The sequence below is a fragment of the Phodopus roborovskii genome, unplaced genomic scaffold (assembly GCF_943737965.1).
Source record: "Phodopus roborovskii unplaced genomic scaffold, PHOROB, whole genome shotgun sequence".
NCBI classification, from domain to species: domain Eukaryota; kingdom Metazoa; phylum Chordata; class Mammalia; order Rodentia; family Cricetidae; genus Phodopus; species Phodopus roborovskii.
Window position 1 is genome coordinate 20416704 of NW_026125391.1, and position 24115 is coordinate 20440818.

Consider the following 24115-nt stretch of genomic DNA (forward strand, 5'->3'; position numbering starts at 1 on the left):
AACTGAGACACTGGGTGACATCCTGAGCACGGCAAACCTCCGTGCTCCTACAGTAATGTACTTCCTCTACCAAAGCCACACCCACTCCAACAAAACCACACCTCCTAGTAGTGCCACTCCCTTTGAGCTTATGGGGGCCAATTACATTCAATCCACCACAGTGGTCAACGGACTGAAACCCCCCCTTACCCTCGCCCCTACCCCGTCACTCCCAGCAGAGGAAACAACTTGTGCTCTCCGCTCTCGTTTCTTCCTCGAATTAAGTCCCAGTCTTCTTGAGACAACTCTCCCTTCAGGGAGTTTGGATTCTCAACAGTCTGCGTTTCCTGAGTTGACAGGAGCTGGGGGATGTTCCACATCCTAGCAGTTCCTCTGCCTATCACAGCATTCATCAGGTCATCACCAATTTACTTGTCCATGTTTTCCCCTGACTCAAACCATGGCTTAAAGCCATGGCTTAGTCACTGCTGGTCACCAGCTGTCAACACAGTATTTAAAGAAAACACGGGCCAAAGGTTTTAATTCAAAGGTAGAATATTTGCCCAGTATGTGTGAGGCCCTGGAGTCCATCCCCAGCCCTGAAAAAAAAAAAAAAAAAAAAAAAGAAGAAGAAAGAAAAAAATTATTATTTAACGTAACAGGTATAGTTTGTGGAATGAATAGATGCAGGTTTTTAGATGCATTGGGAGTATAGAGAACAGACTTCTCTAATCATGTTTATCCAGCATTGCTATGTGCTGTCTGTTTTTAGGTACCAAGAATAGCACAGAAGGGAACACAACATCCCATGAAGGTTGGGTAGAACATTTGTTCAGCATGCACGAGGATATGGGTTCCCATCCAAAGACCACGTAAACTAGGTATGTCTGCACATACCTTTAGTTTTAACACCATTGGGATATAGAGGCAGGAGGATCAGAAGATCAAGTTCATCCTCTACTACACAGCCAGCCTGGGCTACATGACTACCTCCCTGCCCTTGGTACAATTTACCTTCTAGTAGAGAAGAGATGATTGACAAATTCATAGCCAGGTGGTGGTGGCACACTCCTTTAATCCCAGCACTTGGGATGCAGAGGCAGGCAGATCTCTGAGTTTGAGGCCAGCCTGGTCTACAGAAATGATAGACAAATTCCTAAAAATGAAATAAGCGGGAAGATCGGGGAGGAGACATTTCTTAAGCACAGAGGGAAATCTGGGAAAACCTTACTCAGGATGTTAAATCTAAGCAAAGGTCCAAAGGAAATGATAGACCCACTAGACAAATAAGATATTGGTAACATTATAAACAATACTTTTTAAAAATTGCCCCACCTTGGCCTGGAGAGATGGCTCAGCAGTTAAGGGCACTGATGCTCTTCCAAAGGGCCAGAATTCAGTTCTGAGCACCCACATGGCAGCTTACAACTGCTTGTTAACTCCAGTTTCATGGGTTTCTGTCGGATACCCTCTCTCTTCCTCAGGTAATGCGTGCACACATAAACATTCTTTAAAATCAGCTTCGCTGATGATGTGTGTCTACATTGTATTAGTCATGTCCTCATTACTCTGGTTAAATTCCTGACATATGCAACTGAAAAAAGGAGAGACTTATTTAGACTCATGATTTCAGACACTCTAGTCCATCCTGGTGGCCTCCATTGTGTTCATGACGCAGCACATCATTATGGCAGCAGGAATGTGTGGAGGAGTTAGTTCACCTTGTGGTGAACAGGATGTAAGGGGGAGGAAATGGGGAGTAAGGACTATGTATAACCTTCAGAGGCACACCCCTAGGGACCTATTTCCTCCAGTGAGACCCTATTTCCTCCTTTACAGAACCTCCCAAAATAGCAGCACTATCTGGGGACCAAGTATTCAACACGCAAACCTCAAGGGGCATTTTGTGGTATAACCAGATCACATGTCAGGGCTATTCGATCACTGCTGTTCCAGGTGACGTCACGGAAGGATCTTTGCTAAGTGCTATTATTTTGGCTGTCTCTTCAGGTCTAGCAAAATGTCTTAGGATGCACAAGTTGACTGTCTGCTTTATAAAGTCTCCTATAAAGGTCAAAACAAATTCTTTGTTTCTAAAGTGTTTTGAAATCATGGACTAACAAAAATAAAAATCAGTACAAATATGTTCATCTGTTGTTAACCAGCAGGTATGAGCATGCCTGGCAAAGAACAATTAACTTGGGAACCTGACAAGATGAGATATCAGTCTGGGGATGTGACTCAGTGGTACAGTGCTTCCCTGGGTTCAATCCTCAACATCACAGCAAATTTCAAGGATGGAGTCAAGTCTGTGGCAGCAAGTCCTGTTTGGTAAATTTTAGTTTTTTTTATTTTTCCAAGTTATGAGTTCAGCGAAAATTGTATCAAGAATGTTTAAGGTGGTCCTTAGAAGATCTGGAGGGAATGGAAAATCCTCTGACAGGATTAAGTCATGGCAGGCTTCTTTCTCAAAGCAGAGGAGGGTGAGTGGCTGTGGTAACAACATTTTATGAAGGTTGGGCGACTTGATGCGAACTGATAAGTATCTTCTATTTACAGTAGAGTCTGCAGAACTGGTCTCTTCTACACAAACTCCCCCTCCAGAGCTACACAGAAGCTGCTACAATGTGTCTGAACCTCTAGAAGTGAGAGCTAAATAGACTTCTTTTAAAAAATATTATCCAGCTTTGCATAGTTTGTTACAGTAAAGAAAAAAATGAACAAATAGACCATGCATGTGGGTTGCTAGCATTTATTAAGACTTCCTGTAAATAAAAGGGGTTGTGAACCTAGATTCCTAGGAAAGGAACCAGAGATGTAGCTTGATAATGAACACTTACCTGGAATGCATAAATGCATCTCTTTCAGAGAGAGAGAGACAGAGAGAGTCCTGAAAAAGTGTTTTGGTGGACAATTCATATACTAGACTTTCATATAAGTATATATTAATTTTTTTAACTTGTTAAGCACACAATCACTAGGACTGGGGATGGTTTGACATCTAAGAGCATTGACTATCCCTCTAAGGGACCTGGGTTTGATTCCAGCACTTAGAAAATAGCTCACAACTGGCTGTAACTACAGTTCCAAGAGATGTGATGCCCTGTTCTGGCCTCCTTGTGCACCAGGCACGCACAAGTGTATGGACAAAACTGTAGGTAAGATACCCATAAAATAAAGTAATATTTTAAAAGTATACAATCATATGAATTTTGTAGCAACACATCTTACCTAAGTAAAAATTACTTAAGAAGAAAAACTCATCTCTATTGTCCATCTTATTTTTATATTTCAAGTTTAAGAAACCAAAGAACCTTTATACCCTTTTTGAATTTTTGTTAGCCTTGGAGAATTTTAGACAAATATAATTATTTCCCCTCTTCTCTCTTTTGTGCTCCTTTGTGCTGTTTTCCTTTTGTCTCTTGGTTATGTGGCTATTATGTGAACCCAGGGTCTTGTGCATGCCGAGCAGGCATTCCGCCTTTGAGCTACACCCCTGAGACTTAGTTGTCACATTTAAAAGAGGGAGTCAACAACTTTCCTTTGCTCCAGACACAAAAGAAAATTTAGGGAATAGAAGATCAAAACCTGCTCAGCTACTTTTCTCCACGATGCTTATTTTATGTAATTCTAACAAATTTGAGGAGGCAGAAATATCTTCATGTTACAGCTATGAATACCTAAGAAAATATCCTAAATGCATTTGCGTATTTGGTGAGTCTTGCAGATTTAAGCAACAGGAGTGACTTAAATATATATATTTAGTATCAGTGTTCTGTATTTCCTTCTTGGAAATGGACTTTGAATCCAAACATTATCTAATCGCTTAACTATCCATCTGGACATTATACTCCAGAAAGATATAAACCCTTATGATTTGTAACATTGTACAGGGCTCATGATACTGAACCCTTTGTGAGCAGGTGACCCTTATCATGTTGCATAGCTGAAGACAGTTTTAGATACATCATCATGGACTTAAAGCAAGTTATAGAAACAGTAGGGATTGGTTGAATTAATAAAACCAATGCAACTAGTATGAATCATAAGATATTTGACCCCAATCTTGAACAAACTAAAGAACTATACTGACATTACTTTTATATAGCAAAGTAATTTTTACAGACTCTCAATCAAGACAAAAAAAAAATCTTCTTTTATCTTAGAATAAAAGCCTCCTTCTCTCTTATCCCTTGATGTTAGATGGGCTATTATGCAAATGTACTTTTTAGTGTCAACAAGAAGAAACACAGCTTAATAACTACTTTCTTTCTTTCAGATACTTTTGACTGCTTATCTGGCCTGTATTCCTACAGGGAGCCTCAACTAAATACTTCTTTAAAAGCAATTAATCTTTAAAGTTTCCTGAGAGAAGGAAAACAAGAAGAAAAAAAGTAAGGTATTCAGGTTCAGAAAAAAATACAAAAATTGTTTTGAAAAAGGCTAATTATGTTCCCTTTGCAAGGAGAAGAGGGAGTTTTAGAAATAGAAAAATAAATACTCCACATATACACACAAAAGAAGGAGACATGTGGTTGGTTTCAACATCGTCTGAGTCCTTGACAATTTTATCAAGCCATACAATTACAATGTCAATTCTTATTAATCTCCCAGTACAAAAATGGAGCAGGGCTTGTTTCTGAGGTTAAACAAAAGTTTTTGCTCTTTGAGACAAGCACGACAACAAAGCTCTCATGAGAGTTTCTTCATTCTTTTGTCTCGGTCCACATCCTGAATGAACAATCTCTTTCATGTCAACACTGCCTCAAACTGGCAATAGCATTTCAGACTCTTCCTGGTAAAACTGTGCCACTTGGAAAACTAAGGATATATGTTATCACACATAGAAAATATAACCACAAAGGAGGCAAGTGTGAGCATGGAATGGGCATGGCCATATGAGACATTTGAGACCCGAGGCCTGTGAGGAAGGTACTTGGCTTGATGTCTCGGGACTCTGGCCCAAGACCAACTGTTGCTGATCCAAAGATGGATAAAATATTCCAGTTCAGAGCAGCTGGAATGAAGCAAAGCCGTTCTGGGGAAAACAAAGACAAAGGCTGGGATGAGCCCTTGTAAGGGCTTTTAAAATGATCCACAGAGACATTTATTCAAACTCTACATACAGATTTTGCTAGGCTCATGTCATTCCCTCCCTAGAAATCCGTGCCCTTACAAACAAACACTTTAAATGCCTATTGGCCAGAAACAGAGAGCTAGAAAACAACTTTAACAAATAATAATATCATTTCTTAACTTTTTTGTTGAGAGAAAGAAATGATTTAGAAGCAGGAAGATTTCTTTCTTTCTTCCTTTCTTTCATTCTTTCTTTTAATTTTTTTATATATACATTGTTTTGTCTTCGTGTATCCCTGCAGGCCAGAAGAGGGCACCAGATCTCATCATTGATGGTTGTGAGCTATCATGTGGTTGCTGGGAATTGAACTCAGGACCTCTGGAAGAGCAGCCAGTACTCTTAACATCTGAGCCATCTTTCCAGCCCCCTCCCTTTTTAGCACTTTTTTTTCTTCTTTCTTTCTTCCTTTCTTTCTTCCTTTCTTTCTTTTTTAAGATTTAAGATTTATTCATGTATACAGTGTTCTGCCTGCATGCCTGAAAAGGGCACCAGATCTCATGACAGATGGTTGTGAGCCACCATGTTGTTGCTGGAAATTGAGCTCACAACCTCTGGAAGAGCAGCCAGTGCTTCTTTCGGTTAGTGATTGCAGGGAGGGTGGCTTCATCCCTGTGGGCCTAAGGTGCAGCAAAGTACCTTGGTGGAAAGGAAAAGTAGAGGAGAATTGCTAATGCCAGGGTGGTAGAGTGGGAAGGGGATAAAGAAAAGAGAGAGAAAAAGAGACTCTGAGGGCAACATGCATCCTGGATGGTATACTGATGGGGCTGTCTTCTGCATTTATGTTTCTCTTATTGGTTGATGAATAAAACACTGTGGCCAATGAAACAGGAAGATAGGCGGGACTAGGAGACAAGGAGGATTCTGGGAAGTATAGGAGACAGAGTCTCAATGCTGCTAGAGGATTAACGTCATGCTGGGCATTACAGGATAAGCAATAGTCTCGTGGCAATACATAGATTGATAGAAATGTGTTAATATTTAAGACAGAGCTAGCCAATAAGAAGCTTGGTCATTGGCCAACAGTTTCATAATTAATATAGTATCCATATGTTCATTTGGGGCAAGGTGATTGCGGAACAGCTGCAGGAAGCGTTTTAACAGTATATCCCACACCATGACTCACTCTTCCCAAAAAGCCCCCTGCCTTCTACTAGGCCCATTCAGCTAGTAGAATCGATCCATTGATGTGGTTAACACATTCAGGTCCAATCATCTCTCAAATGTTCCACTGGCTGGAAACAAGGCATCAACTTATGAGCATGGTTGAGGGTAGTGAGCATGGTTGAGGGTGGCGGGTTCATATACAAACTATGAGAACCAGAAGTCCGGTTGCACAGAGGAAGCAAGTGCTCTCCTGGGATGGGCAGGATGCACCTGTACTCAGGAGGCTCCGTGGGAATTCGTAACTACACCAGTCTGAAAACAGCCCAGGCTATGAAACAACACTCTGTCTCAAAAAGAGAGAGAGAGAGAGAGAGAGAGAGAGAAAAGAAATTCCAAGGAACCACATTCCTGTGAGAACAAGATAAACCTGACCCGAATGAAGGGTTTCAGTGAAACTGACCAGAGTTCAATTCTGCATATGGTGACACAAACAGTCTCACATGTGTACACTGTTAGCAAGTCGAGGGTCCTGACCCAACGCCATAAAGACTCAAAGGAATTTTGTTAAACTTTCATTTATTTGAAACATTGCATTTATTCTCTCCCCCCACCCCATGTGTGTGCCTGTGGAGGCCAGAGGACAACTTGCAGGAGTCAGTTCTCTTCTTACACTTTATGAGTTTCCAGGGACCCAGCTTAGGGAGTTAGGTTCATCAGCAAGCACCTTTACCTGAGCCCTGAACTTCTCTTCTGTCAATTCTGTATAGCCAATGACTATAAGTAAAAGATCGGTGGCAGAACAAGTTCAGTGTGATGCTCCTCGTAGTGACATTGAATAGTTACTGGGGAGTTGTGAGATATCATCAGTAAGATACTGAGATTTAACCACTCGGGAGAGGAAAGATGTTAGCAGGAACTGGATATAGGTAAAGTCGATACAGGTTTTCTATATAAGTCTTAATTGTTCAACTTTAAATGTGTAAGTACTTCCGAAAACTTGAACAATAATGAATCTATTATTGCAGCCCCAAATCATGTATTTGGCGGCAGTCTAGGAGGTACTCAGTGAAGTGAGGCCTTGCTCCCGATCAGATGCCATTAAGACACGAAGACAGCTGGGCAATGATGGTGCACACCTTTAGTCTCAGCACTCAGGAGCCAGAAAAAGGAGGATCTCTATGAGTTCAAGGCCAGCCTGGTCTACAGAGCAAGTTACAGAACAGCCATGACCATTAAACAGTGAAATCCTGTCTCCAAAAACCAAAACCAAACCAACCAAAACCAATAAAAGCGAAGATAAATCTTGCACTGGGATCTAGCCAGATAAATAGATGGATCTACAAGATCTCATTGGGAGAGGTCATCCAGACCCAGAAAGAGAAACATTGCTACAAGTTCTCTCTTGTCTGTGGTTGCTAGCTCCAAGTTTTCAAATGTGAATGTGTAACCTGGAGTAACTAAAGAAATTAGGAAAGTAAATAGGGACCGTGAGGGTGGGGAAAGAGGAACAACAGAGAGGGAGAGGGGCCGTGGTAGTTTGAATGTAATTGGCCCCCATAAGCTTATAGGGGGTGGCCTTGTTGGTGTAGATGTGGCTTTGTTGGAGGAAATGTGTCATTGTGTGGGGATGGGATTTGAGGTTTCATATATGCTCAAGCCACACCCAGTATGCCAGGCCACTTCCTGTTGCTTGCAGGATCAAGATGCAGAACTCTCAGCTCCTTCTCCAGCACCATGTCTGCCTCCATGTTGCCATGTCCCTCCATGATGATAATGGACTAACCCCCTGAAACTGTAAGCCAGCCCCAATTAAATGCTTTCCTTTATAAGAGTTGCCGTGCTCATGGTGTCTCTTCACAGCTATTGAAACCCTAGCTAAGACAGGGCATCGCAGGGTACAAGTAATTTGAAGGTAGTAATGGGGGAAATGCAGAGGGAGGAGCTTAACTAGGGAGAGGGGAGGAAATTAATGCAAAGAAAGAAATAACAATAAAAGGGTCTGAAGTAGTCATAAGGAATCAAATTATCATCTACCTACCTAAAACTACATGTAATACATAGAAGTCAGTACATGCATATGCATATATAGTTTAAATAAGATCTTCCCATCAGATTTTATAGTCCTCCCCCAAGATCCATAGACTAACAAAACCCCCAACACAAAGTATCAGAAACCCCCTTTTGAGTTTTTGGTCAGGGTTGTCCAAAAGACTACCCCAAAATGGGCTATTTCTGTTGCCCTTGGTTGCCTCCCAGAGATGGAAGGTAAAATCTGATTGCTGAAGACATTATGCACTTTGGACAAAGAACCCAGAGGACCTGAGCTGGATATAACCCGAAAGCTTCCTCCCTAAAGGCTAGCTTTCATGGTTCCAGATGGCATCATGCATGCTTCCAAGAATAGTGTACTGACTGGTTTTGTGTGTCACATTGACACAAGCTAGACCATCAAAGAGGAAGGAGCCTCAGTTGAGGAAATGTCTCCACAAGATCCAGCTGTAAGGCATTTTCTCTTTAGTGATCCATGGGGGAGGGCCCCCGGCCTACGGTGTGAGGTGCCATCTCTGAGTTGGTGGTCCTGGGTTCTGTAAGAAAGCAGGCTGAGCAAGCCAGGGGAAGCAATCCTGGAAGCAGCATCCCTCCTTGGTCTCTGCATCAGCTCCTGCCTCCAGGATCCTGTCCTGTTTGAGTTCCTGCCTTCAGTGATGAACAGAAATGTGGAAGTGAAAAGCAAATAACCCCTCTCCTCCCCAACTTGCTCTTTGGACATGGTGCTTCCTCACAGCAACAGAAACCCTAAGACAAACGAGAAACAACCAACAGTCCTACCCAGACATGACAACTATGAATTAAAAAACGGCATGTGTGGTACAATATTCCTAAGGGTGCAACATTGGTGTGCATGCCTTGGCAGTGACCGACAACATTCTAATTGGACTTAAAGCCTCTTCAATAAGAGGAAAATCGTGTCTAGCACTGGAAACAGCCAACTATGGGGAGCTAGTGAGGTCATGGGTCTTAAAAGAGAACCCACTACTGCAACTTTATTAAGCCAGAATAATTCATAACTACATCCTAAATAATCCTTATACATACAAATAAGAACCCTCATAAAGAAGTATCCCCTCACGACAGAGATCATTACAGAAAACCACACTGATCAAAATGCAGAGGAAATAGGAGCGTGGGGTGCCCAGATCCAACTGAGACATTTACAACACAACTCCTGCTCCTGACACTCAGGAGAAGTGGAAGAAGACGGGGTGGAAAGACTGTAAAATCCAGAGAAGCAGGAAGATTGCTGTGTGATTTTTAACTACTGAAAATATTAGAGACTGCTGTAGGATGATCTTTCTGTATGCTGTGAATTGGTTAATAATGCTCCAATTGGTTAATAATAAAAGCTGTATGGCCTATGGCAAGGCAGGATAAGGTTAGGCAGAACAATCAAACTGAGGACTCGGATGAAGTTGGGGGAGATGCCAGCCAGAAGCAGGAGGAACAAGAACAAGATGTACAGGGAAAGGCACAGCCAAGTGCCAAAACATAGATTAATAAAAATGGGTTAATTTAAATGTAAGAGCTAGTTAGTAATAAGCCTGAGCTGTGGGCCAAGCATTTTGTAATCAACATAAAGCCACTGAGTGATTATTTAAAAGGATGGTAGTGGGGCAGAGAAACCTCTGTTTACAAGAGAAGCTACAAGCATGAAGTCTCATTAACACAGATTCTTAAACAAGACCTGAAATAGAATAACAGCAACAGGCATACTGACAGGAGAGGGAGAAACACAAGACAAAGAAGCCACAGCCAATGAAGAAATGCTGGTAACAGAAGAAAAAAGTCTTCCCCAGGGAAGACTCCCCCAGATTTGTTTTACAATACCAGTGGTCAGCCCTGAAATCTTCTGCATACAGGTAACTTTATTAGGGTTGACCAGGTTGAATTTATATGTTTATGAGTGTATGTGTGCTTGTGTATAATGACAAAAAAAAAAAAAAAAGAAATAAAACCCATGAATTTGAAAAAGAGCAAGAAGGGTACAAGGGAAAGGTTGGAGAAAAGAAATGAAAGGAGGAAAACAATGTAATTATATGTTAATTTTAAAATGTATGCTTTGCTTGATTGTTTGCTTGGTTGGTTGGGTGTTTTTGAGGCAGGGTATCTCTGTGTAGCCCTTGCTGTCCTGGAACTTGATCTGTAGATCAGGCTGGTCTTGAACTCAGAGATCTGCCTGCCTTTGTCTTCTAAGTCCTGGGATTAAAGGTGTGTACACCACTGCCTGACTAAATGTATGTATTTAAAAATAAAGTAAAAGAATCCCTTCCCTCAAAAAGTGAAGATAGACACCATGACATGGACCTGGAATGCCAGCCAGTAGGGAGTTTGAGGCAGGAGTTTAAGATTAGCTTGGGCAACATTTCATGATTCTGTCCCAAACAAAAATACAAGACAAAACAGCAAAGAGAATTCTGTGATTAGATATTGCAGGGATTTGCTTGAACGGACAGAGGACTAGCGGGCTGCCCAAGTTGGAACTGATAAAGAGGCAGTAGCCAGTCCTAGTAGCCAGGTGTGTGTGTGGTGTGTGTGTGTGTGGGGGTGTTGTGTGTATGGTGTGTTGTGATCTTCATTTTGTTTGTTCTTGTCAAAATTGTGAAATAATCTTTTTATTTCTTTCGTTGTGTTGGTTTTGGTTTTTCATTTTATCCAAGGAACATAGTGATCTTGTCTGTTCTGTAAGATTGCTACACAGTCTCACAGTCTCAGGGCTGCCTGTGCTGCCTTGTATCCTCAACTTACATCCCACATTGAACTGTAGTATTAGATTCACTCAGCAGTCTTCTTAAGTCTTTTTTCCCCCCTTTGAAACTTTCATATGCATGTAAAATGTATTTTGGTCATACACACCAGCAGTTCTCAGGGGTCACATATCAGATACCCTGCATATCAGATATTTACATTATGTTTCATAACTGTAGCAAAATTAAAGCTATGAAGTAGCAACGAAAATAACAATGGTCACTACAACCATTAAAGTGTCGTAGCATCACAAAAGGTTGAGAACCATGAATATACAGCTTCCCTCCTCCCTTCATTTCTCCCTGGACTGCTCAACACATTTCTCTCCCAATGTTGTGTCTCTTCCTCCTCCTCCTGCTCCCAATAACTCACTCAGTCCGATTAGTGCTGTTGATATGTGGATAAATGTTTGGAGTGTGGCCAGCTCACCAGGGACCACATCCCGAGGAAAAGTGATTCCCAGGAGCTCCAAAGCCACTATCTCCCCGGCTAAGGAGCAGAGTTTTCTGAGTCCTTCTCCTCCATGGAAATTTTACTGGCTTGGTTGATCTCGTGCAGGTCTTGAGCAAGTAACCACAGCTACTGTGAATTCATGAGCGTAATGGCCACATCGTATACAGAAGATGGTGGTTCTCAGCGCCCCCGCCTCCTCCCCCACTTCCATCCCCAACCCTGGCTTTTATATTCTTTCCTTCCCCTTTTCATATGTGCAAACACCCTCTCTCTCTCTCTCTCTCTCTCTCTCTCTCTCTCTCTCTCTCTCACATACACATGAACTGTGCAATCACACAGACATGAACATGTACAGACACATACATGAATTGTGCAAACATGCACACATGAATATGTGCAAACACACACATGAACTGTGCAAACACATGAACACGTGTACTCATACACACATGAACACATATATACAAACACCCACTCACACACACATGTGCAAATACTCACTCACTGTGACCAATAATGAGTCTCCAACTTAACCTCTGCCAAGCTGTAAAACTTGAGCTTCTCTGGCTGAGGTCAAGAGCAGCACTATCTATGTGATCAAACATAAATATTTAGAAGGCAATGTGACAGCATGGCCATCTTTGGTGTGTTCCTTCCCCTATGACCTCTCCCATCATTCTCAGATTTCAAGAGCTGTCATTCTCCTTCTTAACTAAGGATGCTTGTGCCAAATAATGCCATTTCTGCAACTAAGGTAAGATGTGAGGATGGATTTGGAGTTTAAAAATAGAATCCTTTCCCCTAACAGATGTTTCTAGCCTTTTCACAGTGCAACCTAATGTTTTCATTTGGTTCACAGTCAAGAGCCACGCATTTGGAACACAAAGAGCTGTTTTAAAAAATCCTATGGAATTAAGTTTATAATTTTTGTGTTGTGCCTCATTCACAGTTATCATTCTGTGAAATGTGGCTCACTGGCTGCAGGTTGGACAAGCCTGGCAGAGTTTCAACTTCCAGTTAGATTTAAAACCAAAATGAATGATCTTCTATTTAAAGGTTTTCTTTTTCAGGAACATTGATATTAAAGACAAATAAAAGCTTCTCCACATAATATCCTAAGTGTACAGTAACAACAGAAATGTAAAATATATTAATGTAGAACCCTACACTAGATAATTAGAAAGACATTAAAATATTTCCAAATAATATTTCATGACAAGGTAAATACTTGCAATGTGAGTTTAGCCTAATCTCCTATTAAGAAGACACATGATATGTGTGTAGAGAAAGTAACTGAGAGGCGGGGGAGATGGTGCAATTGGTGAAGTGTTTACTGTGCCATCATGGCACCCACATGAAAATTCCACATGTGTGGCTGCACATGCCTCGGTCTCAGAAGTGGGAAGGTGATCAGTGCTTATTGGCCAGCCAGTCTAGTCAATCGAGAAGTCTCAAAAATTAAGGTGGAGATGGAAGAAGACATTGGTGCTTGGCCTCCACATATATGTATGCACACACATGAACACGTGCACACACACATGCACAGACACACATACATAGTTTTTACAAATGAGGGATTTAAGGTAATTCTGGTTTTCTTCTTTGTTCTCTATGTCTTTTTACATGTCCCAATGAAAATGATTTTTTTTTTTGAGACAAGATATCTCTGGGTAGCTCAGCTGTCCTGAAACTCGATCTATAGACGAGGCTGGCCTTGAACTCATAGAAATCCTCCTACCTCTGCACTGAGATTAAAGGCACTACCACTTCCAAGCCTAAGTTTTTATAACAATTTAGTATGTAGCAGAGTTTTAGCCCTGAAGTTCCAAATATGAGGTGGCCCTATGAATATGGTGAGGAAAAAGACATGAAAAATGATGATGCTAACCATTACTTTTCATTTCAACTGTTATTTGAAAATGTGGTTGCCAAGGCATCTCAAGTTACTTCAGAGAGAAGCCAGCCTCTTGTGTTCCCCTATGGTCCTTTCTCACGGTCACACTTCCTTCTCTTCTTCAGCCCATGCTGCCAAGCTTTCTCCATTGTGCATCTGCTGCTCTTTACACAATCTTTCCAGCAAGCTAACTTCTGTCAAGCACTTTAGTATCAGACTTGACTCGAATTGGTGGAACCAAATACCTTTTCATCCAACTTACTGATTCACTAGGAGCCTCCATCGTATAGTTCATAGACAATAGTGTAGAAGAAATTAGACCGACATTCCCAGTTGTGTTGTGATGGATCCACTCCTAACAACATTAGTTGTTAGGTTTAGGACTCTCCCTGGAAGCTACATATCAGAACCTACAGCTGTCTTCTTTAAAGACACGACTCCGACCATCACTCTCGCTCATGCGCACACTCATGCCCGCAGGTGCATGTCTGCTGAGTCGGCCTCAGCCTCCAAGACTGTAGGAACAGGGTCCTTCTGATTAACTAAATCTTGTTTTAGATCAGGCACTGTCTCCTCACTTGTTAGCATTTCCCCATGCTTTTTAAAGATCCTGTCCATTTTCCAGTTGTTACACAGCACACGATAGTTCTTATGATGTGCGTGTCCTTTTCTAATTGTTAGTCTTTGGGGACATTGTGGTCGGTTTTTTGCTGTGTTTTTTGTTCTTTTTCTCCTGGCTTAAGCTGTTATATTATGCAATACAGAAACAGAAGGGAAAGATTTTTAGTTGTTAGCTAGAATAAAAACTTCTGCACTAGAATGGCTGCCTCTGGCAGCTAGGTACTGACCCTAAATGTGATACATCATCTGTTCACATTGAATACATAAAATATTATGAGGTGTGTGTGTGTGAGAGTGTGTGTGTGTGTTTACACAGAATCTGGATGTGTGTCAGAGGAGGACAACTTTGTGGAGTTGGTTGTCTCATTCTGCCTTTTTATGGGATCCAGGCATCAAAGTGTATTTACTAGTTGAGCCATCTTGCCAGCCCCACATCTAACACTTCTATACCACTGAGGCCCAATTTTCTTATGTGGTTTTCATATGCCGTATCTTAAAACAAACTAACAAAACCCACAGAACAAACAACAAAACATCTTCGTATGTTCGTATGTTGCAGAATATTTCTCCACATGATTAAATACTTTGATAAAACGCTCCTGATTAAAAACTAAGCAAAGCAAAACAAAACAAAACTCTGTGCACTTTCCTGGAAATAGTTGATACTCAGTTTACCTGATTTTCTCTACCCTCTGTTCTGATTTGTTTTCTTTGTGAGTTCTAAAAGTTCTGAGCTTAGCCTGTCATCCTTTAAGGGTGCTGTCCACAGGCACAGTGATATGGCTCACTCAATGGGATGAGGTCAAAGATAGTCTTGTCTCCATTGAAACACAAAGGATTGAGAAAGTCGTCATGCTCCAGGCATGGTGGTACACTGCTATACTTTAAGTACAGCTCGTCCCCAGAGTTGATGAGCTAGCAGTTTGGTACCCAGTGAGGTGGTATTGGTGTGATGGGATCTTTAAGAGATGGGCCTACTGGAAAGGTATGTCAATTACGTCATGAAGACTCTTCCATCATGAGTGAATTCATACTGCTTTAAGAGAGGGGCCAGCTTTGTCAGGTGCACTTTAGTTCTCCTGAGAGTGAGGTTTTTTATTGTTTTTTTTTTTTTTGAGACAGGGTCTCTCTGGGTACCTCTGGCTGTCCTGGAACTAGCTCTATAGACCAGGCTGGCCTCGAACTCACCTTCCTCTGCCTCCTGAGTGCTGGGATTAAAGGAGTGCTCCAAGTTTCTGGAGCCAGGGCAGTGCCTTTGGGTCTGTGCAAACTGTGAGTGGCCACACTTTCCACGGCTTCATGTCCCACAGATAACTACCCTTGTGGTTACCTCAATGCGGCAGCCACCATCGGGATGAAGACACAGGATGTGGACCTGTTCATTAAGAGACTTGAGAAGTGCTTAAACACAGTAAGAAAAGAACAAAGTAAAACAAGTGTCCCGTCTGAAGTCGATGATTACAGCAGAGCTGGAGATGTGGACATTGAGGAAATGGCTCTGAAACTAGACAGTGTGCTTGGTGACAAGGACCAGCGGCAGTCTTCATGATACTGTTTCTTTTTGCTACACTTCATACAAGCACTTTAAAGGATATATGTGAAGTTTTTGAATTGAGAATTTTATAGAGAATGTTCTCTCAAGGAAGAGACTGGTCTGAGGGTAGCTGCTGGTGATTGCTGTTTTTATCCTTAGATACCTCAGCCCTTATAATTCTTAACCGGTTACAACATGCAGTTGCAGTGCATGTTTTCTGATTGTTATGTTAGTTAAGCAACACAATTCAGATGATTCTTACTGATATAAGCTGTAAAGTTATGCTCCCTAAGCACTGGCTAAGATGACTTCTTCTTCTTCTTCTCCTCCTCCTACTTCTCCTTCTCCTTCCCCTCCCTCTCCCCCTCCCCTTCCCCTTCTCCTCCTTCTTCCAGACAGTTCATAACACACTATTTTGGACTCTGAGACAAGGGTTTGAGGCAGCATTCACTCAGGTTATGTGGCAGGCGGTTTGTGAAATGCAGTGTAAAGCACACGTGTTGTGTGTTCAGAGCCAGAGCTGCAGAGCAGCTGGGAATTGCCACACAGACGAGCCATGCCAGAGGCACCTCAGAGTCTGTTTTTGATCTTGACTGAAGGTTTGGCTGCTGCACTTTCAGAAATCTTTCCCTGTTGTTGTTTTTTCTCAATTTCCTCACTTAGTGACATGACCCCATATGTGGGTGTAGCCCGTGGTTTAAGAAACAGAGGTATAGCTAGGATGTAGTTATGACATTCCCATACAATGTACATCCCGGGGGCTTGCTAGCCCTCACCCCAGACCATTGGTCCGAACCTACATTTTAACCAGAACTCAGTTTGCAGTGTGAGATGCCCTTTCTTCATGGCTGTGAAGAAAGGGCGTCTGGGACTGGCTATCTTTCTCTCCTCTTGCTATTCTCTCCCCCATGCTCCTGTTTCCACAGCATCATTCAATACCCTGATACATTAGCCTCCTTGTTACCACAAATTCTGGTACCCGATGTTCTCCCAACCCACGATGCTATTCCTACCATCTCCTTGAATGTTCCTGGTTAATTTTCCCAGACCTGATCTCAGAAAGACCTTCTTGACCTCTGAGCCTGGAACATCTCCTGCTTATTACCCAGCTATGTAATACCATGCATTTCCTTCATGGCATCTAATGGTGTACATGTTCAGCGAACACACAGCTTTCTTCCTTGACTGAAACTCCATGAAAATAGAGGGTTGGGATTATGTGTTTAGCTCACTTTTGTATTCCTCATAACTTAACACAGGGCCTGGAATATCACAAGTATCCAATAAAACTCATCCTGCACATCTTTGTCTATCATCCGATAAACATTTATAGTGTATCTGCTATGTGCCAGGCACTGTGCTACATGCCAGACACACACTAAGATGGAAGTCACTGTTGCTGCTCTCACGTCATGTACAATGGGCAATCACTGCCGCACCCTTGCGGCCAGAGTACCAAGCTGGCGGAGGGCGTTGGGATTGAAACACTTAACAGACCACCATGAGAAGTGAAAAGGAAGCTGTTGCCTTTTATTACTGAGTAATGGGCTTATATACCCAAGCCAGGGGATGGGTTAAGCATAGGAGGAAATCATGTACCACCCACACCTGGGGTCAAGGTATGGGTACTGCACACTGGAAAAGTTATGAGAACCTTGTTTGATCAACCTTGAGAGCATGGGAGTTCTACAGCTGGGTGGGGAGGAAGAGAGCTGTAAGGGACAAGTACTTAAATTTCCTGACAATCACAATACCCACAGAAAACAGAATATAACTACTGAGGCAAACTAGTGGGCACAGTACAGCATTTAAGAGGGCAGATCAGGGATTTTTCTATCTTCTTCTACTTAATATAGACCGCAAAAATGTAAAATTCAAGTTTTCTTTTCAATGCTTGTGTGTTTGTGTGTGTGTGTGTGTGTGGTGTATGCATGTATGCTTGGGGATGTGTGATGTATACATGTGTGTGTAGAGGCCAGCGTGGACATCCACTGTCTTTCTTGGTTGCCTTTCACCTTATCTCTTGAGACAGAGTCTTTTACTGAACCTGGAACTCACTGATTTGGCTAGGTTGGCCAGCCAATGACCTGCAGGCATGTGACTCAGTGGCCCTGGAACCACCCTGCCCAGCTTTCCCATGCCTGCCGGGGATCCAAATCCAGTCACTCCTGCTAGTGTGGCAGGTACTTTACTACTAAGCCACCTCTCCAGCCCCTAAAAATCACCTTTGAGATGTAATTCACAGAACACACAACTCATCAATTTAAATGATGCATGGTTATAGCTTTTAGTGCAGTCAGAGATGAAGTCATCATTGCTCCCCCCCCTCCAAAACACTTCATTCCCCTAGATCAATGGTTCTCAACCCTTCTAATGCTGCAATCCTTTAATACAATTCTTCGTGTTGTGCTGACCCCCAACCATAACATTATTGCACTGCTACTCCATAACTATAACTTTGCTAGTATTATAAACTGTAATGTAGAATGTCTGATATCCAATGACCCCTGTGTGGGTTGTGACCCACAGGTTAAGAGCCATTGCCCTAGACTAAAACACCTTTCTCAGCCCAAGGTAACCACAATCCACTTTCCATATCTGTGGAGTTACCCGGTCTAAGCATCCCATATTACCAAATTGCACATTTTGCAGTGTGTAATTGGATCTTTTCATTCAGTGTATTTTCTTTTATTTCTCCTCCTCCTCCCTTTCTTCTTTTCTGAGACAGGGTTCCTCTGTATTGCTTTGGAGCCTGTTCTGGAACTAGTTCTTGTAGACCAGGCTGGCCTTGAACTCACAGAGACCTACCTGCCTCTGCCTCCCTAGTGCTGGGATTAAAGGTGTTCACCTCTACTGTCCAGGCCATTCAGTGCATTTTCTTTCTTTCTTTCTTTCTTCCTTCCTTCCTTCCTTCCTTCCTTCCTTCCTTCCTTTCTTTCTTTTTTGTTTGTTTTTCAAGACAAGGTTTCTCTGTATAGCTTTAGAGCCTGTCCTGGAACTCACTCTGTAGACCAGGCTGGCCTTGAACTTACAGAGATCCACCTGCCTCTGCCTCCCAAGTGCTGGAACTAAAGGTGTGCACCACCAACACCCAGCTCATTCAGTGTGTTTTCAAAGGATTATTCAATGAACGTATCTTGATCCACCCCCCCCCCCAATCACCTCATCTCCTTCTTCAGTCTCATGTAGCCCAGGCTGGCCTCAGATTCACTATGCAGTTGACAATGATCCTTCAACATCCAGCTCCCAAGTGTGAGACAACAGCTTTCCACTTCTTTTTAGTGTGGAATAATATTCTATTACAGCATGTGGGGTTTGGCTTTTTTGTTTTGTTTTATACACAGCCCAAGACAGGATGCTATTATACTTTTTCCCACTTTGTAGCCAAACAAATTCAGTTTGTCAAGTTTCTAGAAAAAGGTGACTGTGAGTAAACGTTGGTCGAGTCTCACAAGGATGGCAGCCGTGTTTAGAAAGCTACCTTTTATGAGTGGACTTATTCACTCAGCTCACTTAGTCTATTTAGTATTTCTGGCTTGCAAACGGAAGTGATTCTATTTTGGCATGCTCTATCTTTTTCTTGCTGGGACTCTACTGACTTGCTGTGTTAAATTATGCAAGTTACTTTAGCTCTGTTTGTTTAACTCCTGCATGCTCTGTGAAATAAGCCCAGTCCAGCCTGCTTGTTTGCCAAGGCTGTTTGGAGACAATTTTTCATATGATATGCATCATCAGCTCCCACAGAAGGCAGAAGGAATTTCATGTGTGGGGGTTGTCTGGGATCCGGTCCAAAATTAGTGCTCATCTGGAAGAAATATGGACGCCTGATGCTTTCTTGCTGGTCTTTTATTTGGTTTCACTTATTGCTTTCCCCTTTAAGGAACTTTGCAAATCTTTATCATTTTAGTGTTCTTTTCTATATAAGGTTGGCCTTTTCTTTTGTAAAAAGACTGAAATGGGAAAAGCTGTCAGATGCTTCTATTAACTCTGTATCAAACAGTAATTTGTTGACTTCATTTTGTGACCCGGGTAAGGTCTAACATTCAGAATTTGTCCCTCGTCGTCCCCTGTCCTCCCCTTCTGTCTCTTCTCCTCCTCTCCCAAGACTGGCTTCTCTAGGCCCCAGCTTAGGATGTGATATCCAACCAGATTTATCATTCATGTGCTCATGCAATGTGCTTTGCGCGATATGCTGAGAAGGAAGCAGAAAAAAGAACACAGATCTTTCGCTTTCAAGCCCTCTCTGGCCGATGGCTGCAGCAGGGGAAGGGTCAGGAAAATGTGTGCATGCCAAGAGCGGCAAAAACTGGACGTGCTGAGGGCAAAACAAAAGCGGAGGTTTCTGCTCTGTGGGGCGACAGGCTCCTTCTGAGAGGACAGACAGAACTTTTAAAGGAGGGGCAGGAAACAGCACGTCAACTTTCCCAGCTGGAGTCTTCAGGACATGGATCATGGTCACCCGAGGTGTGAAGAGCAGCTGTGCAAACTAAACTTGCACAAGCAGGAGGGGGGCTTCGCAGGCTGTACACGGAATCTGTTCTTGACTGTTTAAGGAAGACAGTGAAGGCCTTTTGGCAAATTGCACACTTACACTAACTAGTCCCTGGGTAGAAAAATGAAGGATTGGCAAGAAGCGTTCAGGCCAAGAGACCACACAAGAGGTTGATACACAGGTACAAACGAGGCAAAGGGAATGGGAAAGAGGTGACTAAATGCTACAACAGGCCTTGAAGTCTAGGTGTGGGGCAGGCAATGCGAACACCTCTTGGGTCAGACCTCCTTTCTCTGAGGGGCACCGGGAGGAACCAAAGTTATAAACACCTCCTCCAGTGACGCCAGGTGGTCGGCTCCGGCCTCCGATTAGCTATTCTGGCCGCCAATCCCGCAGGAGGCGGCGCCGTCCCGGCCGCTCCGGCTCCTAGTGTGGCCGGCGGCGCCGGCTGAGAGCCAGGGAAGCCGGCGGAGCCGGATAGCAGGCGAGGCTGGGACATCGGGCGCCGCCGCAGAGGTAGGCAGGTGGGCAGGGCGCGGGATCCGGTGGCCTCGGGGACCTTCCCCTCGGGGACTGAGCCTCCGGGCTTCCTCACGCCGGGGACCACGCCGTCCCGGATCGCCGGCGAGGAAGGGGGCGGCGGGACCAGAGCGGAGCGGGAGGGCGATGCAACCCAGGGAGCCGTGCGCCCCGGCTCGGCCTGGGTCCGGAGTCGCCAGCACGAGCCGGCGGGGGATGGCACTACGTACCCCGGGCTCCTGTGACGTTCTGTTAGAAAAGCCGGGCCCGGGCTTGTGGCACCGCGGGGGTCGTCCGGCGGGCGCGCTGCGGGGCAGCCCCGCGTCCCCGCGCATCGTGGGTCCCATCGGCGATGCTGCGGTCCGGCCTGCGCTTCGGGGAGAGCGGTGCTGTGAAGGAACACCCGGACCGAAGCTCTCCAGCTTTTCCTTTTTAACACCTCCACTTGCTCGACCGCCCGACTCCAGAGTACCCTAAGGTGACATACCCTGAAATGAAGCCCCGCTCTCCCCACCCGGAGAAGTTGAGACATTTTGCTTTGCAAAAACTCTCCTCGTGCCAGGTTACCTGCAGGTCACTGGCTTCTTTGTGAAAGTTCCAGGCTTTGTAAACCTGGACCTCAAGGCTATACGCGTGTCCCGGAGGAGTGTGGAGCAAGGAACAGGCTGCTCTGGGCAGTGTGGCCGTTGGGCAGGCGTGGCCCAAGTAGGGCTTGGTGGTGGTAAGGGTCTTTAAATAAGGGCTGCTTCAGTCTAGTTAAGGAAGACAGCTTTTCTGAGTTAGAGGCAGGGAAAGACACAGCTCACAGCCCAAACTGTTCCTAGAGACTATGAGGGGTTTATGAGTTCATCCAGACTATCAGAGTGAGCCTAGGTAGTAGTGTCCTTCCTTCTTCCCTCCCAGTCTTCCACACTCCCTCTTCCTTCTTTTAAAGTCCCCCTCCTTTTCAGGATTTGGAAAAGAAACAGGAAGTCAGCGATTCAGAGAGAAGAGTATTCACTCCACAACTGTAAACAGTTTATTTTGTGTCAGTAAATACTTCCAAAGTCGCCCAGAGGGCTTTGGAAAGTCTGGGCTTTTCCCTGCCCCCTGCAGAGAAGGTAGATCCCCTTAGCATTCAAAACTTAGATAGGACCTCCCTAAGTTGTCCAGTTCTGTCACCACAGACGAAGAAACTGTTCGGACTTAGCGTTCTTAGCTACACAAGGTGGTGACTTCGTGTTACAGCTATCTTCTGCCTAGTCACAGGATTACAGAATGACACAAAGAAATCACATGTCTAGACCTTGGGCTGTCACAAATCCAATCTGCAGTTTTGATTTTCTTTTATTATGACAGTTATTGGGAACTGAAGATGTCAAATGCATGTTTGATAATCTTAAAGCTTTCCCACCCCATAAAAATAGATAATTACCACAACTAAAAAAAAATAGATGTATTCAATTTTTAATTTTCTGATATAATTTTCATAGCAAAAGTTCTCGGTAAGAGCTATGTACTATACTTTTCATAGTTGGGGTTAACAGTTACTTCTCTATTATTTGAGTTGTTAATGAGATTCCTGGCAGGGATAATTACTTATAATGAATGGTTAAATCTGCAAATGTGGCCTCAGTATATACCCATTCTTTTCTTTATTTGTTTGCATATGAACTTTCTAATTGAGATACAATTCACAAACCATAAAATTGACCCTTTGAAAGTGTGTAGCTCAGGGGGTTTGAGTATATTTTCAAGGTTGTGCACTTATCACCATTATCTAATTCTAGAATAGTTTCTTCAACCCCCCCACCCACTAAAAAACAAAAACAAAAAAGCAAAACTCTAGGCTTCTTAGTAGTCAGTCCATAGCCATCCTCATAGTCCTTGGCAATCATTGACCTGTTTTCTGTCCTTTTGGATCTGTCCTGGACATTTCATGTGACGTGACCTGGAGCTATGGACTATAGGATAACTTTAAACAGCTGAGGAGACATGTTTGGAGCGCCTGTGACATGCAGGGGTTCCAATGGCTGCACATTCTCCTCAGTCCTTAACCCACTTCCTTTTCATTTTGTTATATTGTACTAATTTGGGGTGAAATGCGTTGTTACCCCCATTTTGATTTTTCAGTTTTTGATTTTTTTTTTCTTGTAGTTAATGATGCTGAGAACTTTTTATGTGCTTATTGGATGTGTCTGTTCTTATTGTGTGTGTGCACATGTGTGTGTGTTTCCGGCATGCTTGCGTGCACGAATACATGTGTGTGTGTGTTGTGTATTTGCGATAGTTAGCTTTCTGTTTTTGTGATAATTACCATGACCAAAAACAGTTTGGGAAGGAAAGGGTTTATTTCAGTTAATAATCTGTCTGGGCAGGGACTCAAGCAGGGAAGGAACCTGGGGGGAAAGAGACCCCCTAGGTTGCTCCACATTGGGCACCATCTGTAGGAGCCCATCTTTGGGGGGCTTCAGTCAGGTTCACTGGATTTCCCTCCCAATTCTATTCTGTGTCTGTATCTTTTCGTTAGTATCTTTACCTGCCGGTTCGTCATTCCACACCCCTTCTCGGGAAGAGGATAAATTGGCTGGATCCAACTAAAGCATCCCAAACAGGTTCCTACAGGGGAGTGCTGCTTACAGGGTTCCTCCTCACGCTGTGCTCAGCCTGTTTTCTCATACAATTCAGGAACTGCCTAGAGGTGGCACAGCTCCCCATGGGCTGGCTACACAGGTTTTTGTCAAGCTGACACAAACCACATTACTATTAAACTATAACCTTTCCTCTCTTGCTTATGTCAACCATCAACCTTTAATAAAGGAAATGCTCTACTGACTTGCCTACAGGCAGTCTGGATGGAGACATTTTTCTTGATCAAGGTTCCAGATAACTAGCTTCTGTCAACTTGACAAACAAACAAACAAACAAAAAACCTCAAAAAAAGAAATGAAAGAAAAACCAACCAAAACAATTGATGCCTTGTCAACTTGACACAAAACACATCGCTCTTAAACCACAACCTTTCCTTGTGGTCCCCAGTATGCCATGTTAATATGAATATGACAATATAAAATATTCTAACTTCTGAAAGTCCCATAGACTCTAAAAATGTCAACACTTAAAATTCCAAAGTCTTTTTAAAATATTTAAAGTCTCTCCAGAAAGTTCAAAGTCTTTTAACTGTGGCTCAGAGGTTAAGTGCACCCACTGCTCTTCCAGAGGTCCTGAGTTCAATTACCAGCAACCACATGGTGGCTCACAACAATCTATAGTGAGATCTGGTGCCCTCTTCTGGCCCACAGAGACACTTGCAGGTAGAACACTATACATAATAAATAAAAAAAAATTTTTTTTTAAAAAAAAAAAAACAAAACATATACTTCCTTAGTCTACAAGGGAAGAAGTAGAGCATAGCCACACTCAATCCAAACAAAACCAGAGTGTAACCATGTAAAACTGGGTGTTACTCATGACCTTCTGGCCTCCAGAGGGCTTCAGAAGCTCTGCCTCTGGTTCTGCCATTCAGAGAACAGGAAGTGTGTTGCGTAGGTTGAGGCCGGCTCCACCACAGCTGCTGATGTGTGTCGTAGGTTGAGGCCG

At 43.2% G+C, this 24115-nt stretch overlaps 1 protein-coding gene across 2 annotated transcripts in view; it reads left to right on the top strand.

Moving 5' to 3' along the window:
• Positions 1 to 20451: 20451 nt before the first annotated feature.
• Plekhh2 (pleckstrin homology, MyTH4 and FERM domain containing H2) overlaps positions 20452 to 24115 on the top strand; it is a 91567-nt gene continuing 87903 nt past the window's right edge. For both annotated transcript variants that reach the window (XM_051175186.1, XM_051175188.1), the window contains exon 1: positions 20452 to 20533. The gene's annotated coding sequence lies outside the window, so the exon portion shown is untranslated. The remainder of the gene's footprint in view (positions 20534 to 24115) is intronic.